Source organism: Lissotriton vulgaris, chromosome 7 (assembly GCF_964263255.1).
Source record: "Lissotriton vulgaris chromosome 7, aLisVul1.2, whole genome shotgun sequence".
NCBI lineage: Eukaryota > Metazoa > Chordata > Amphibia > Caudata > Salamandridae > Lissotriton > Lissotriton vulgaris.
The window spans coordinates 725,255,635-725,272,157 of NC_141695.1; the positions used below are offsets into that span (position 1 = coordinate 725,255,635).

Consider the following 16,523-nt stretch of genomic DNA (forward strand, 5'->3'; position numbering starts at 1 on the left):
ATACTTGAAGAACAGTATTGCAGGAAGCCCGCAGTGCCCTCTCAATGTAACATCACATGCAACAACAAGCCAATAGGTCTCGCCTTTGGGACCTTATAAGTGTTTGGCCATGCAACGGTTGGCGTTGTTGCACCAAGGATATTGTCCTGCATAACTAAATACTTATAAGGTCCCAAAAGCAAGACCTATTGGCTATGCAATTGCTTGTTTGTTTAGCAAATATATGTGAGCATTTAGCTTTACAATGCACTATTTAATCCCATGTTCTTCACTTCAGTTACTCACTGCAACTCGGTGCAGTGAAAGCATTGCAATTAATCAATCAATCGGGATAACACGTTCAGCTGGGAGGCGGAGTCCAAGATGGCGGAGTGAGGGCTCTGCTGGCGGCGGATCGAGAGCTCCCTCCCTTCACTCCGATGCCGACAGAGACTACTGGCATCTTTCAAGGACTGCAGAGCTGCAATATGCGATGATTTTACAGCACTAACCCGGCAGGCTGTGAGCCGCGAGTCGAGTCGGCGTGCTGGTGAAGAAAAAAACGGGAGCGCGGTGATCCACAGCGCTAAGGCAGCAGGCTGAGTGCTGCAAACCAGCGTCCTGGCGAGGAGGAGAAAAGGACGGCAAGGCAACGATTGTGGACGCCGGGACTGTGTGAATCCGAATTAATGTGGCAGGCTGAGAGCCACGAGGCTGGTGCACGGAGCCGGTGAGTCAGAGTGGTACGCGCGCTGTACAGGCGAGGAAGGGGGAAAAAAAAACGGCCGAGAGCGACGGAAAAACAAAACAAAGAAACAAACACACGGAGTAGCTGGAAGGGCAGAAGTTGCATCTGTTTCTGTCTCGCCTACCTGGTTACACTCTGCAGCGCTTTTGCCTTTTGCCTCACAAGCAGCAGCATCACATACACACATTCTACACTCTGCTCTTGACGGATATTTCGGTCCATGCTGTGGCTTTCTTCAGATATCTGGTGTGCAGTGCGGGGCTGGCTGGAGAAAAGACTTACTCGATCTGGCAGCAACTTGCTGGGTCTGGCCAAGGCGAGGTTTGCTCTGTTTTCAACTGAGACTATGTCACCTAAACCCCCTCCCCGTACAACGCGGAACACTAAAACCGCTGCAACTGCGGCTGCAACTGCGGTTGCAATAACGGCTGCACTCAAAGGTAATACAGAAATAGCGTCCTTCGCTCCAGTCTCTGCCTCGGCCCCAGCCCAAACCTCTGCTCTAGCTCCTGCTATTCTCATAAAGACTATAGCAGCCACGAAAGACACGAAGAGGGGGGAGGCTGAGAAAAAGGCAGTAAACTCTGAACCAGCAACACTGGTAGCACTGGCACCGGGGGCTACTTTAAAAGGGAGCGATAGGAAGGCGGCAGGTAAGACAATTCTGCGTCCTCCTCAATTTAACTGTGGAACTGTTCCTAAAAAGCCAACACCAACAGGTACAGACATCAATGATATCACTAATGAAAGAGCTAAGGATGAGGCTATTCTGGAGGCTATTCTGGAGGAGGATGGAACTGTAATAAGAGTTGAGAATAACACTACACTGGTTAATATAAACCACGAAGATGATTCAGATTTACATAAGGCAGTACCTCCAATTTTCAACGAGAATAACGAGAATAATGAGATTCGGGTGGCGTTAATATGCACTGTGACAGCACCAGAGAATAGCGAGAGTAGTGAGTCAAATGAGGCAGCAGAAGGGGGATCCCAATCATTAGACTCATTCAATCCAGTTTCAGACTTGGCTATACCCTCGAGGATGGAGGACTTAACTGATAAAGATAAAGACAAAGAAACTCTGGAAGTAAGCAATAGTCATGAAACAAACTCAATGAATAATCATGGCTCAGAACATACTTCGGAGCTAGCTGATGAACATCTCTTATCTGAAGACTGTGAATATGACACAGAAGAGGAAATGGATAAGCCTATGGATAAAACTTTGAGTAAATTACCTCCGAAGAGACGCAGAGGTAAAGCTAAGACAACCTACAAGAAGAAAGGTAAAGCCCTATCTAACTTAGCTACAGACACAGCTTCTTTTAATCCAAAAAGAATGGCCAGTAAAAAAAGACCGCTAAGGAAATGGATTGAGGCTAAAGGGCTAGTTAAGACTATGACTCTAAGGCTCTCTGGGGGGAGTCCTACAGATAGCCCTACAGATAATGAGGTATCGCAAACTCATAACCATGAATTCTTCGAAGAGTCTAAAAAAAAAGAAGAAAAAGACTTTCTATCAACGGAAAAGGCAACGACATCTACTTTATCGGCACCCGTGGCTACGGGTAACGAATTAAACAAGCTATCTGCTGAAAGGATGGATGCAAACTCAACCGAAGCCACCAAGCCAGGAGGTACTGATCACCCCCAATTAGATACTATACTGAAACTCCTGATAAATCAAAGAGCAGAATCGGAGCTACACTATCAACAGCTGAAAAATGATAATATAAGACTGCAAAATTCCATAACTGATATAGCCTCTATATTAAAGGGTATCACACAGGAGATAACAGAGCTCCAGCAACGTACGGTCTTAGTAGAAGAAGGAACCCAACGACTTGATTCCACGGTGGAGCGTCATGATGCCGAGCTAACTCAACTTCAGGGGAAAGTTGAGGATTTAGAGAATCGTCAAAGAAGGTCCAACCTCAAACTCTATGGAATACCGGAAGGACTGGAGGGATCTGACCCGAGAGCTTTTTTAGTGAAATTACTACCCCGAGCATTCCCGGATCTCTCAGATTGGGATTGGGACTCTCAGGTGCAGAGAGCACACAGACTACCGCTTGTCCAAAAGCGTCAGAGCAATAAATTTCCACGCCCAATCTTGATGTATTTCGGTAATTTCCTGCTTCGACAAGCGGTCTGGCAAAAAGCTAAGCCTAATTCCCCAATAGTTATTGATAACCTTACCATCTTTGCTCGGTCAGATCTTAGTAAAGCTACAATGGACAAAAGATGGGAAATGCGCAAACTGATTGACCCAATCAATAAATTGGGAGGCTCGGCTTACCTACAAGAACCTGCCCGACTCAAAGTAATCATGAAGGGGCGCGTAAATTTTTTTAGTGAAATACATGAGGCACAGGAATATTTGGCTAGTCTGAATAAGAGTCAAAGGAGTAATGATTGAAAAGAAAAATGGAACATTTCTGTTGTTTTCAGCTGTTTTCAGCTTTATTCATATATAAAGAGACTCAGAAATTTTCTCATAGATAGCAACTGAATATTAAGACATAGAATATAGGCTGGGTTTCTCTGGGCACATTTAGTCACTAATTTTGATGCAGCAGAATAATAACACAAGTAGGCATTCTGGGTGGAGGTGGAGGTGGAGGGAGCTCTATGGTCCCGGCCGCAGGCGCTGCCTTGTCAGCGGCAGCACTAGGTAGGGGGGGGGGGCGGGCGGGTCTTCGCAGGTTAGGATGGGTGGAGGGGCGGGAGATGGGGGAAGGGGAAGAAAAGAAAAAAAATATTTTCAACCTGGTAGAAAAACTTGCTGAGAGCCTTTTTTTATTAAATTGTGCTATATATTTTGAAATGCGTATAATAATGCTGAATTTCGACAATATCTTTTTTATCAGAGATGTATAACATTAGATGCTTGTCTTGGAATGTTTCAGGGCTGAATAACAAACGTAAGAGGCAGTTAGTGGCTGAAGAATTAAAGCTATATAATCCTCATCTAGTATTTCTGTCAGAAACTCATATTATAGACAAAGACAAGAAGCTACTAAATAAGTTAGGTTTTGAGATGATAATCAGTTCAGCAACCACGTCCTCCATTAGAGGGGTAGCTATCCTAAAAGACAAAAGGTTCAAGGCAGAAATAACTAAAACACAGGGCGATAAATGGGGGAGATGGGCTATAGTCCAATTTTGTTTCGGTAATATGAAGTATGTGGCATGTGTAATATATGGGCCGAACAAAGAAGATCCTAGAGTATTTGAACAACTAAACATAGCGTTATTAGATTGGGAGGGAGAAATAATAATTATGGGAGATTTTAATTGCATTCTGAACTGTCAGACGGACACAACACGCCCGGGCATTTACAAACGAATGCCTAAAAATAGAGCATCCATTTTAGATCTATGTAAAATACACAATGTTAAGGACGTATGGAGCTCACTATACCCAAACTCTCCAGGCTATACATTCTATTCAGCTCCTCATAGACTGTGCTCTCGCTTAGATATGGCCTTTATTTCAAACACTCTAATGAGATCCACAAACATGGTAATATACCCACGCATTACATCTGACCACAATCCTATCATGATCGAATTTGCTCTGTCTTTGAAACATAAACCTCCAAGAGCTTTCACCTTCCCTAGGAATTTAGTATCAGATGCGAATTTTATTTCACGATTAAAACAACACATCACAGAATTTTTGACTTTTAACAGAAATACAACTTCATGCTTAACAGTGTGGGACACTTGTAAAGCCAGCATCCGAGGGTTTACACAAGCCTTTGTCTTGAAACAAAATTATGAAAGAAATAATTATAAATTAACTTTGACCTCTGACATTGTAGCTGAGGAGATAAAACTTGTAAAAGCTTTAAGAGATAATCTTCCCACCCTGGACATTAGCGCAAATCTTAGTCAGCTAAAATGTAAAACCAAAGAGACTCTTTTAAAAAAAAGAAGTGCACAAGTTCATAAATACAAATTTTCACAATATGAAGGTGGCGACAAAATCGGAAAAATTTTAGCATTTAAAGTTGCAGAGGATAGAGCACAGTCTATGATTTCCCAAATTGTGGGGGCTGACAACAAGAGATATAACCAACCGGAAGATATAATTCAACAATTTGCTAAATATTATGAAACCTTATATACACCAGAGAATATGTCTAATGATAAAATAATTGAAAATTATTTAAAAGAAAATTTAACAACTAAATTAACAAGAAATGAGACAGAGGAATTGACTTCAGAAATAACTAATGAAGAATTAAAAGAGGCCATAAAATCACTCCCATTAGGAAAATCTGCTGGTGAGGACACAATCCCTTTAGAAATTTACAAATCATGTATGGAAGAGCTAACACCCTTTCTTCTGGAAGTAATCACTTATATTGGCAGAACCGGATCAGCCCCCCGCTCTTGGAATAAAGCCAAAATTATCTTCTTTCATAAAAAGGGAAAACCTAGTGAGGAGATGGGCTCATATAGGCCAATCTCCCTGATCAATGCTGATGCAAAGATTTCCGCCAAATGTCTGGCCAGAAGATTAGCACCACTAATGCCTAAAATTGTAAATACGCAGCAACATGGATTTATAACAGGGAGAGATACATCAGCTCATGTTAATACGGCAATAACTGCGTTCGACATAGCAGAAATAGAGGCTACTCCCCTGGCTATGATAATGCTGGATGCCGAAAAGGCGTTTGATCGGGTGGGGTGGGATTATCTATGGCACGTAATGGAATCAATGGGGTTTGGTGGAAAATTTTTAAATGGGATTCGGGCACTTTATGACAATCCAATAGCATACACTAGCTACGGCGGTCTTACTTCACAATGCTTTCCAATTAAGAGGGGTACACGTCAAGGATGTCCCCTATCACCTTTATTGTTTGCTCTTTCACTAGAACCGTTTTTAAAGGCTTTGGATACTCAGGCAGGAATAATACCCTTCAAGACTGGCAGTCAAAGTTTAAAAATTACTGCGTATGCGGACGATATTGCTATATACTCTATCGAAACAACTAATACTTTAAAAGCTATCAAATCTGAAGCATTAAAATTTGGTAATGCTTCAGGTTATAAATTAAATGCTCACAAAACTCAAATAATAGCTAACTTTGTACCCCCTCAACCAACACCTGAAATATGTAAGACCGCAACATATCTCGGAATTAAAATTACCTCAAACGTTAAAGAACTTAATAACATTAACTATAAAAACTTAATGAAAACTACTACTTCAAACTTAAAAAAATGGCACCGACTCCCATTAAACCTAATCGGCAGAATAAATCTGATAAAAATGAAAATAATACCAAAATACTTATATTTATTCAGATCAATTCCTCTGGCACAGAACAGACTCTTCTTTAAACAACTTGATAGGATCTTCTGCAACTTTATTTGGGGCTATAAGAAGGCTAGAAGATCGCTAAAAATGTTGAAAAATCAAATAGGATCTGGTGGTCTTAATTTTCCAGACCTGAAATTATACTTCTGGGCTTCTTTTACAAGACGTATTCGATCACTACTAAAGGAAGAGGACCTACTTTTCTTTCACTATTTATCATTAAAGGGAGATTCTAAACAATTTTTTCTTCGCATTACAGACCCAAATTTTTACAAAAGGGTTAAGTTTAAGACCATACGAGATACAGTAAGGATATGGAAAGACATACTTAAACATTGTAAAACCACTATATTTCATTCACAGTTAATCTTATGGGATAATCCCGGACTGCCGAGTATATTTGGCGATGGGTCGTCTCGTGAATGGCAACGGAAAGGAATTATGGTTTTGGGCGATTTATATAACTCTCGAGGCATACTGAATTTTCTAACTTTAAAGCAACTATATGGTCTATCCGATACACATAGATTTAAATACATACAAATACATGATTTTCTAATACGGAAAAATAGAATCAACACTTTGTCGAATGGGGGTATATGGGACATCTTTAACTCTAAAAAAGTGAAATCAATAATTAGAACGGCTTATAAATTCTTTATAGGTTTAAGCTCCGACGATAATGATCCATTAGCAAAAAAATGGAATTTAAAACTCGGAACTAATCTAACCGGAAAACAAATGAATACATCTTATACTAACATTCACGACTATGTAAGATCATCCAGTTTACGACTACAACAGTATAGAACTATATATATGTTATATTATACCCCTGAAAGATTTTCTAAATGGTCTTCGAACAACATCACAAGAGAAAAAACTAAATGCCCGAAATGTGACGAGTATGCGGCAGATCTTGTCCATATGTTGTTTTCATGTCCGAAACTAGGAACATTTTGGGAAGAAGTGGGAAAGATTCTAACCACAAAAAACATTCTTAGCTTACCACTAACCGCATCCATGGTAATATTTGGCCCACTCACGACAAATCAACCACATTGTATACTACTATCAATTTTACTTTCTTGTGCCAAACTAACTTTAGCTCGGGCCTGGATTAATCCCAACCCACCCAACGCTTTGGAATGGTGGTACCTGGTCAATGAAATAAAAATTATGGAAGGTACGCTAGCAGAACTAAGGGGTGTTAGATCGCTAAAAAAATTTGAGAAAATTTGGGGAAGTCTAGAAATGAATTGATTTACTTAGATAATCATAATATATGCTCACCTATGTCTTTTTACCTTATGTTAAGTTATTTTCTACTAAATGTTAAGTTATCTTCTACAAAATGAGAAGAATGATCAATTTATGTTTAATTTGGTATTTATTGGTTGAATGACAACTTTGTTGAAGGTTTTGTAATCTTATACCAGGTGAAAATAAAATAAAAACATATTTAAAAAAAAAAATGCAATTAATCAATCAATCATTTGTAAAGTGCACTACATACCCGCGAGGGTCTCAAGGCGCTGGAGGGTGGAGGGGGCGCTACAAATCGAACAGCCAGGTCTTGAGTATCCTCCTGAAGGGCAGCAGTCTTGGGTCTGTCGTAGGCTCAGTGGGAGGGTGTTCCATGTCTTGGCGGTGAGGTGGGAGAAGGATCTCCCACCTGTGGTTGTTCTTCGGATGAGCGGGACAGTAGCGAGTGAGAGGTCGGCAGAGTGGAGCTGGTGGTTGGGGATGTAAAAGGAGAGACGTCTGTTGAGGTAGACTGGGCCGGTCTTATGGAGTGCCTTGTGTGCATGGGTGAGGAGCTTGAAGGATATCCTCTTGTTGACGGTGAGCCAGTGCAGTTTTCTCAGGTGGGGGTAATGTGGCCGTGGCGTGGTATGTCGAGGATCAGTCGTGCCGAGGTGTGTTGGATGCGTTGTAGTCGTTTGATGAGCTTGGTCGGGGCTCCCGCGTAGAGGGCGTTTACATAGTCGAGTCTGCTGCTGATGAGGGCCTGGGTGACTGTCATTCTTGTATCTGTCGGTATCCATCTGTAGATCTTGCGGAGCATGCAGAGGGTGTTGAAGCAGGAGGAGGAGATGGCGTTGACTTGCGTGGTCATTGAGAGCATTGAGTCGGGATGATTCCCAGGTTGCGTGCATGATCGGTGGGTGTCGGGGCTGCCCCCAGTGCCATCGGCCACCAGGAGTCGTCCCAGGCTGAAGGGTTGGAAACGAGGATGATGACCTCCGTCTTGTCCGAGTTCAGCTTCAGACGGCTGGTCTTCATCCAGTCGGCGACGGCCTTCATTCCTTCGGGGAGGTTGGCTTTGGCGGTCCTTGGTGAGTGTCGTCAGCTGGGAGATTATGTGAAGGTTGTGCTGTCTGGCTACGTGTGTGAGCGGGGCCATGTAAATGTTGAACAGCGTCGGGCTGAGGGAGGATCCATGGGGTACCACGCAGATGATCTCGGAGGCTTAGTAATGGAATGGGGGAGGCGGACGCTCTGGGTTCAGGAGGTGGTCCAATCCAGAGCATTGTCTCGGTCGGATCCCCGCCGTGTGGAGGTGTGCGCGTAGTGTGCGGTGGCAGACGGTGGCGAAGGCGGCAGAGAGGTCTAGGAGGATGAGTGCTGCAGTCTCGCCGTTGTCCAGCAGGGTCCTGATGTCATTGGTGGCGGCGATGAGGGCAGTCTCGGTGCTGTGGTTGCTGCGGAACCCTGACTTCGAAGGGTCCAGGATTCTGTTTTCTTCGAAGTATCGGGTTAGCTGTCTGTTGACGGTTTTCACGATGACCTTGGCCGGAAAGGGGAGCAGAGATGGGTCGGAAGTTTGTGAGGTCTCTTGGGTCTGCCTTCGGTTCTTTGAGTAGGGCGTTGATCTCGGCGTGTTTCCAGATCTCTGACAAGGTCGCGGTCTTGAGGGAGAGATTGATGACGTTGCGCAGGTGGTATGCGATAGAGCTGCTTGCTCTGTTGAAGACGTGGTGCGGAAATAGGTCTGATGGAGAGCCAGAGAGGATTGTGTGCATTGTCTTGATGCTGTCATCGATGCTCATGCTGGCCCAGGCTAGCAGAGGGTCGTGGTCGATAGTGTGCGGAGGGTTTGTTGTGTTGCTGTCTGTTGGGGCTGTCTGGGTGTTGAAGCTGCTGTGGATGTCTGCTATTTTGTGGAGGAAGAAGGTGGCAAGGGAGTCGCACAGGGCTTGCGACAGCGGGAAGTCGGTGGTGTTGGAGCTGGGGTTGGAGAATTCCTTCACGATGTTGAAGAGCTCCTTGCTATTGCGTGCGTTGTTGTCGAGGCGGTCTTTGAAGGAGGTCCTCTTGATGAGGTGGTGGTGGTTGCGGATGGCATCCTTGTGTGCTGCAGTAGCTGAACTGATGGCGGGGTTCGGGGGTTTGATAGACGAGGGTGCCTCTGAGGGTGGAGTTAGGGTCCGTGTGGATCTGGAAATGCATGTGTTCGGCGGTGCGGAGCTCGTCGTCAGTGCTAGTCGAGACCCTGATGCTATTATTGTGGACGATGGCGATTCCTCCTCAGACTCCGTTCTTGCGGTCTCTGCGGGTGATCTTGTAGCCATCTGGGATGACTATGGTGATGCTGTGTGCGGATGCGTCGTTAAACCAGGTCTCTGTCAGGAAGGAGACGTCCAGGGATATTGTTTCAAGCAGGTCCCAGAGTTCGACGGCATGCTTGCGTGCGGAGCGGGTGTTCAGTAGTATGCATCGGAGGTGGTTGGGGTCTTTCTTGGTGGATGGTTCGTCGGCTCGGAGGCTGGTGTAGCTGCAGTTCCAGCAGGTGAAGGGGCCATGTGTGTAATTCAGGTAGCCTTGAAGCAGGTGTGGCTCCGTCCGAAGTTGAGAGCATGCAGAGTGCTGGTGTCGTAGTGGCTGTAGTTGTCGTGGTGGGTGCGGGGGCCAGGGATTCAGGCGCTGGGCCTGGCACAGATGAGCTAGCCTTAGGTGCGCCTTCGGTGCACCATCAGCGCGGCCGCACAGCGGGTGACATATATGGGGAGGTGGGAGGGAGGAGCAGCTTGGAGGCGGGAGGTGGGGGCAGCGAATTGGCAGTGGGCAGTCAGGGGGGAGCTGAAGGGGATGCAGCGGCGAGGGCGGTGTGGGACAACAAAGGTACAGAAGGAAAAAGGGGCACAAAAATGAGAGGAAAACGAGTGGCACAGAGGGCTGAAGTCACAATAAACGAGTGGAACAGAGGGCAGAAGGGCACAAAAAACAATTGTAACAGAAGGCAGAAGGGCACAAAAACGAGGAAAAAACGAGTGGAACAGAGGCCAGAAGGGCACAAAAAAATAAGCAGAACAGAGGGCAGAAGGGCACAAAAAATGAGTGGAACAGAAGGCAAAAGAGGCACAAAAACGAGGGAAAAACGAGTGGCACAGAAGGCAGATGGGCACAAAAAATGAGTGGAACAGAAGGCAAAAGGTTTACAAAAACAAGGGAAAAGCGAGTGGCACAGAAGGCAAAAAGGGCACAGAAATACCTGGAAAACGAGTGGCACAGTGGCAAAATACAGAATACAAAAACACTGGGGCAGCTAAGAACAGAAGGCAGAATGGGCAGAGAGGCACGGGGGCAGTGAGGGGAACAGAAGGGAAACAGCGGGCAGGGACACGGGGGCAGCGAGGGTTACAGAAGGATAGACCGGGCAGAGAGAGCACGGGGACAGCGAGGGGAACAGAGTGAAGAAAAAGGGGAGCCCACCACGTACAGGCAGCGGAGGAAGATAGACAACAGCAGTCACAGACACAACAATGAAAATACAGGCAATACAATAAAAGCAATAAAGCGGAGGATGAACAAACCTACCTATGGCCTACCACTGGCCACAACGGATGAGGTGCAGGTGGTAGCCTGCGGGTGGTGGAGGGCCTCGAACTTCCTCAGCAGCGACAGTGGCAGCTGGGGCAGGGAGACTCAGGCGATGCTGTGCGGAGGAGGAGCAACCTACCTGGTAGGGTCAAAGGTCGCTCTCCTCACCGCGCAGCAGCCGCAATGTATGGGGAGGTGGGAGTGAGGAGCAGTGAATGGGCAGTGGGCAGTAGAGGGGCGGGGCCGCAGGGGACTCAGCAGCGAGGGCGGCGAGGGACAACGAAGGTAACAGAAGGAAAAAGGGGCACAGAAACGAGGGGAAAACGAGTGGCACAGAGGGCAGAAGGGCACAAAAAATCGAGTGGAACAGAGGGCAGAAGGGCACAAAAAATGAGTGGAACAGAAGGCAAAAGGGGCACAAAAACGAGGGAAAAATGAATGGCACAGATGGCAGAAGGGCACAAAAACCGAGGGAAAAACGAGTGGCACAGAGGGCAGAAGGTCACAAAAAACGATGGAACAGAAGGCAGAAGGGCACAAAAAACGAGTGGAACAGAAGCACAAGAGGCAAAAAAATGAGGCAAAAACGAGTGGCACAGAGGGCAGAAGGGCACAAAAAAACGAGTCGAATAGAAGGCAGAAATGCATAAAGAATGAGGGAAAAACTAGTGGCACAGAGGGCAGAAGTATGTATAAGAACAACAGGAGAGGACCCATAAACCTCATTGGGATGGGTGTGTCGTGTAAGCAAAAACAATTCCCAACAGGTATCATGAAAAGACAGTTTCAATGATGTATGCAATATGCATTACACAAAGGAAGAAACCAAGGAGTCATATTGGTTTTTTGAAAAAAGGCAGTATTATTCACCAAGAGACAGAAGGGAATGGTCTTTCACATGGCAATACAGTTAAAACAGCACTGTACAGAGCAGATCATGTGACAACCCAGTGGCACTTGGTGCAAGGTGCTATATACAATTAGTGATGGTGAAGGTGCAAGTGCTAAAGTGAACAGCGTGATAGACGCATGAAATGAAGTATTTACATCAAATAATAGCTCCACAAAAACAAGTTGTAATCACTTTAAATTAAGATTTTTCAAAATTTGAACAGGAGCATAAAACGTGAAATGCGTCATATAATTCCAGCTGTGAAGTCGACGGCGTTTCGATCCCCTTTAGTCAGGATCGTCATCAGGACAGGGTTGTCGATGGAACCAGTGAGTGGTACCCAGGCCGGGAAGCGTGGGTAGCCGGAGTCCAAGCGGTCGCTCAAAAGTCGAAAACTGCGGGGGAGCAAGCGGGGATGGGGAGTTACAAAACCTGGCCAAGTACAGGATATAGGCTAGATGGAAAACCACGTTTAGTAGTGGAGTTACCTGATCGTTGATTGTATCTGATCAGCGGGCGGGATATTTTCAGCGCCTATGGGGAGGAAAAGTACTGGGAGTAAGAGAGAGTCGGTTTGCGAGCAAGATCGTTTGCAAACCTCCTACTCCGATCGCACCAAATGTGCGGGAAAACGCGATTACCTGAGTGAATCAGGGCTGTTGAAGGCAATTGGGGCTCTTCTTGGGGGTGGCTGCGAGCAGTAGATGCTGGAGCTACCTGAGCAGGTATGAGGTCTGCATATAAATTAGAAAGTGAGTGGCGGGGGCGGAGTTAGGTTCGCGCGGGAGGCGGGAAAGGGGGCGTGTCGCGATGTTACCGAGGTAACATTGGCAAACAGGAAGTGGCGAGGTAGAAGAAAGAGATACAGGGTTAGTCGGATTGTTGTCAAGGCAACACTGACATACAGGGCGTAACGGGAGGCCGTGATGGAAAAGGAGGTCTGCATGAGTCGAGAAAGAGGCGGGGTTGTACAAGCCGTGGTGGAATCGGGAAAAGACACAGTACAAGTTACACAATATATCATGTATACATATCATTGTATCAAATTAGACATTGAGGCATCGGTCGTGCAAGAGCACGAGGAGGGGTATATGTACAGTTGGATGGTGTTCTGTTGGATGATTGGTCTGAAACCAGAGGGTTAAGTACATCATGCTATGCTCTGTTTACAGGGGAAGAGAACTAGGACATAACAGGTAGTAGAGTCCAACAGAGCACGCGGTTTAAAACCAGGGAGTTAAGTACATGGTAATGCTATATTTGGATGGGAAATGGATTTAAACGGTGATAGTATTTGTCCATTCATCAAGAGTGTTTAACCCATGGTTGGCCGAGTCAACGCGTGCAATCCATTTGCATTCTGCTCTATTGAGTAGAGTGGACATGTTTCCCCCTCTGATGGGTAGTGTGGGTTTTTCAATGACCATCTATCTAAGGTCTGTGTCAGCATGTGATTTTTACAAGAAGTGTGTGCCTAGAGGAGCAGTCAGTACTTTGCAGTTAATTCTGCTCTTGTGCTGTATTATCCGCTGTTTGACCATTTGTGTGGTCTGGCCGATGTAGATAAGGTCACACGGGCAACGGATGGCGTAGATGACATTTTGTGTCTTACAGTTTGAGTGGTGGGAGAGTTGATGGACATTTCCATTGTAGATGAATTCTTTTGTGTTTAGTGTCAGCTCACAGACACTACACGATTGGCATTTGAAGTGTCCAATGACTGGGTTCAGTCCCCATGCGGCTGTGATGGTGTGTTTTTCAGTTGTGGTGGTTGGCCAGGTAATAGCACGGACAAGATGATTGGCGATGTTGTTGCCTCTTTGGTATGAGAATAAAGGTGGTGCATGAAATTGTTCATCAAACCGTAGTACATGCCAGTTCTTTTTGATTATTTTTGCCACTTTGTTGCTGTCTGGGCTGAACACGGAGACAAAGGGGATTCTGGTCATAGTTTTTTTATTTTGATTAGGCATCAGTAAATCCTCGCGGTGGTTGTACCATGCTCGCTTCTTTGCTTGTGTGACCAAGCGTCGTGGGTAGCCTCTATTGATCAGTTTCATAACCAAGACGTCTGCCTCCCTGAAGTAGTCTTTACGCCATTTACAATTCCGGCGAATTCGTAAGAACTGGCCAAAAGGAAGTCCATCGCGTAGTCCTCTTGGGTGGTTACTTGAGTAATGTAACAGGGTGTTACGTTCTGTGGGTTTGCGGAACAGAGACGTGCCAAGGGTTCCCTCTTCTGCATGGATAGTGACATCAAGGAATGGTAGATCATTAGATTTAGACTCACTGGTGAATTTGAGGTGTTCTTGTGCAGAGTTTAGCCATTCAATGAAGGGTTGGAGGGTATCAATTGTTCCATTCCAGATCAATAAAATGTCATCTATATATCGACGCCATAGATGGATTTGCAGCCGATATGGATTGATGGGGTTTAGGATCAGTGATTTCTCCAGGTCATGTACGAATAGGATGGCAAAGTTAGGGGCGAAACAAGCGCCCATCGAAACACCCTTGGTTTGCAGGTAGTATGTATTTTTGTACATGAAGTAGTTGTTTTGGAGGGCCACACGTAGAAGGTCCATCACGAAATCAGTGGGGATTTTGGTGGGTTGAGGTCTGGAGACCAGAAGATTTAGAAGGTCTAGAAGTAATCAAAAATGTGGATCTTAGGAGCTTTGGGACCCCCGGCCTAACCGTCTATTCACTCCACCGAAAGCAGTTTAATAAAAACAACAAAGCAGACTCCCTGGCCTTCTTTCAGTCGATGGAGGGTCAGTGACAAGAGCAGCATCTTGTCCCAGGGGTCATAGTTGGATCTGAGCCCAGGCTCATGTATTGGATTTAATGCTGCTCCTCAGCAGAAGCCTCCTGGCGTCATGAGAGGATTCAGGCACAGCACTTGGCTTCAACATCAAACGGCTCAAAGCCAGGGGTCGAAGTGAGGGGAAAAAAGAAGGGGAACTGTGGGCGGAGACTCCGAGGGTGGGGATAACCCAATGATTGGATCAGTGGGCGGAGTGAGAGGTATGGCCAGAATGTGCCAAACATTCTAATTTTTAGTATTTGTTTGGCATTTCACCGACCAGTTACAACTTATTGTGTTATTTAATTCAACCAATGAATACACTTGATTATTTAAAAGTTATTGGCATTTAAATATTTTCACAAAGTGGGATATATTTCCAATCACACAATGTCCCAAATACATTTAAACGTGAAATCACAAGCCATTTGTCTCCAAGCCATGCAGTTTCTCTCATTAGCACTTCTCCCTTCTTCCACAAGAGCAGTTCAAACATGAATGGAAAAATATCCTAGTTTGCAAATGTTTTCTATATAATTATGGCTCTGCCATATTTTCCACATAATACATCATCCACTGCATAATCTTACAGTTTTAACTAATCAATTTTGTAGCTCAAACAGATAAAAAGTTACTAAAAAATATGTGACTTGAGTTGCTGCAAAGTGGATGGCCCTTTGCAAAGGTTGACTGATCACCTTATTTACTGCTATATTTGTATGTTATACTGATACTAATGAGGCAGAATTTTTGCAGACTTAAGATGTGTAAAAATGTCTAAATAATAAAGTATAAGAAAATATAATGTGGTGTAGTTCCTATATCACTGATAGGCTCTGCGCATTGGAATAATATACACTATAGTTTTGGCATAGAACTGATGTCAGTATGTCTCTATTGAGTACATTAAACTTAATTACTTGTATGTGTCAGCTAACTCAGAGGTCACTAGAAATTTTCTAGAATGAACAAAAAGGGATTAGTTTCTGACAACCGCATAAACATGACAACTTTGATTCCCTTAGAGTCGGAACAATATCTTCAGATTCGTGGAAACAATAGATAACCGTTTCACTCAGTCAATCGTGCAATGCTTGGTTTCCACAGAAATGGATAGACTGGAGTTTCAATAAAAAAGGGTTGATTGAACAGTCTTATTTCTCATGCAAGAGATATGAACTACTATAATCATAAGACAGAATGCAAAGTATAATGCATACAGAGTTAACAGTCATATAAAATAGTACTGTAATGGCATGGTCTGTAGATATGACATATATAAAAATACATCCATAAATAACACAGGCTAAAATACTCAGCTGGTGCTTCTAAAATAATCCTACCCCAGTGTACCTAACCTAAGTCTAGTACGAGAGAAGACGTAGGTGCTGTTTTAGCTATAGTTTAGTTTAATTTAGTTGTGCCAAGAATTGCAAAAGGTTTCTCTAGGTTCTAATCAGCTCCATACCTTAGAATGAGAGAGGTTGGTATCTCTTTCCTGGGACTCGATCTCTAACATCCCGCAAGGGGAGTCAGACACACTGGAGCTGGATTCTCTGCAAGGAGGATGACAGCGTCTGGTCAGTGCGTCAGTCGGGGAGTCGACTACCTTCGGGACTTGCTGTGGTGAGCCGTGTTGTGCAAGTAGGTAGCCGAATCGTACCGTGCTTTGCCATAGCAAGTGAAGTTATATTTATAACTGGAAGGTGTTTAGGAATGCTAGCATTGACGTAAAAGTCAGGTATAAAAACGTCATGAATGAACCCCTAAGGAACAGATGTTCATGCATAATAAGTGAGTTCTTGGTGAAATCAATATTCAAGCAAGGGGTAGTCCCAAAGGCTTAAAAGTCTGGTTTTCAAGGAACTCGTTGTGATGTAGATGAACGGATGTAAGTAGACATGCCTGTATTTGGGTAGCATGGACTATGCCT

General features: G+C 44.7%; 1 protein-coding gene across 1 annotated transcript in view; it reads right to left on the reverse strand.

The window, feature by feature from the left end:
- The window catches only part of LOC147702336 (ATP-binding cassette sub-family A member 10-like), a 1,673,715-nt gene that overhangs the window by 1,432,842 nt on the left and 224,350 nt on the right, over positions 1–16,523 (reverse strand). The gene's annotated exons all lie outside the window — the stretch shown is intronic.